The sequence below is a fragment of the Panthera onca genome, chromosome D1 (genome assembly GCF_046562875.1).
Source record: "Panthera onca isolate mPanOnc1 chromosome D1, mPanOnc1 haplotype 2, whole genome shotgun sequence".
Taxonomy (NCBI): domain Eukaryota; kingdom Metazoa; phylum Chordata; class Mammalia; order Carnivora; family Felidae; genus Panthera; species Panthera onca.
In genome coordinates, this window is record NC_138348.1 from 36,012,613 (window position 1) to 36,014,429 (window position 1,817).

At 35.7% G+C, this 1,817-nt stretch overlaps 1 pseudogene; it reads right to left on the reverse strand.

The window, feature by feature from the left end:
- Window positions 1–350: 350 nt before the first annotated feature.
- On the reverse strand, window positions 351–451 carry LOC132662611 (U6 spliceosomal RNA; annotated as a pseudogene).
- Window positions 452–1,817: the final 1,366 nt, after the last annotated feature.

A 1,817-nucleotide genomic window follows, 5' to 3' on the forward strand; every position in this document is an offset into this window, starting at 1 on the left:
ATGGATGTTGACTGCAGTGCAGTATTACTAAACTCTTGTCATATACTGTATTCAATGTACCTGGCAATAAGGTAGCAGAGGAAAGGGTCTATATCTGCAGGCAGCCTGACCTAGAATGAAGCAAACATTCCTAAGCTTACTCTTGTATGGAAAACAAAGGACTGTCCATAGGTGCTTTGAAGTGACAAAAAATACACCAGTGCCAGTTGTGGGCACCTTCCAAGTCATTGATTCTGCGAGACTGTGGCCTGAGATTGAGCATCTGAGCATGGGAGATGATCACCCACAATCCCGCACAGAGAGAGAGAGAGAGAGAGAGAAGAACCATTGGCTTAATTCTTTTTTTTTTTTTTTAACATGGAAGCTTCATGAATTTTTGTGTCATCCTTGCACAGCGGCTAACCTTCTCTGTATCGTTCCAGTTTTAGTACATTGCTGCTGAAAGTGAGCACTGGCACAGTTATGATCATGTGACATGTGGCAACACCTGCTACTCTTATTGCAAGACATTGTTTATCAACTTGAAATTTATTAGAAATGTTTGCTCTTCTTGCAGAACGCTTATGCAATAAGTTGCTCGCAACACAAGGTTTTACTGTATTTTCATTTTAGTTTTCCTTTAAACAATTTTCCTTTTATTTTTCTTTTGTGATTCATCTTTCTTTAAACCAATAAAGATGCAGGAATTCAGATTAAATATGATAAATTTCCAGAAACATACAACTTAACCAAGACTCATATGTAAATATAAAATCTGAACAGACTGATAATGAGTAAGGGGATTGAATTAATTATCAAATACTTCCCAACAAAGAAAGCCAAAAAGCAAATGGTTTCACTGGTGATTTTATGCAAACATTTAAAAACTTAACTAATCTTTTTCTAACTCTCACAATAAAAGTTGAAGAGCAGAGCATTCCAGACTCATTTTTTAAGGCTAGTCTTACTTTTATATTAAAGCCAGATGAGGATACCACAAGAAAAGAAAACTACAGGTCAATATCTTTGATGAAAAATCTCAACAAAATATTTGCAACCCAATTAAGCAACACAGTAAAATCATCATACACCATGAACAAATGGAATTTATCCCTGTGATACGGGATAGTACAGCATATACAGATCAATAAATGTGATATACCACGGGGATAAAATGAAGGACAAAGCCATGTGATATTTCAATAAATTCAGAAAAATAGATTTTTACAAAATTCAACATTCTTTCATGGTAACAATTCTCAACAATATTTTTTGCTTCTGTGGTATCTATCAGTTGTAATGTCCCCTCTTTCATTTCTGATTTTATTTCAGTCCAGCTACAGCAGTTCTAAGAGGGAAATTTATACCTATATATGCCAACATTAAGAAAAATGAGGGGCGCCTGGGTGGCTCAGTCTATTGAGTGTCCAACTTTGGCTCATGTAATGATCTCATTGTTCTTGCATTCAAGCCCTACTTCAGGCTCTGCACTGACAGCTCAGAGCCTGGAGTCTGCTTCACATTCTGTGTCTCCGTCTGTCTGTCTGTCTCTCTCTCTCTCTCTCTCTCTCTCCCTCTCTCAAAAATGAATAAACATTAAAAAAGAAAGAAAAAAAAATGAAATTTCTCAAGTAAACAACCTGACTTCATATCTCAAGACAATAGAAAATAGAACAAAACTAAGCCCAAAATTATCACTAAAAAGGATATGACAAGGATTAGAGCAGAAATAAATAAAACAGAACAGAAGAAAACTCAATGGAAAAGATCAATGAATCTATGAGCTGGTTAAAAAAAATAAATAACAAGCCTTTGGCCAAGGAAAAAGGCTTTGGCCT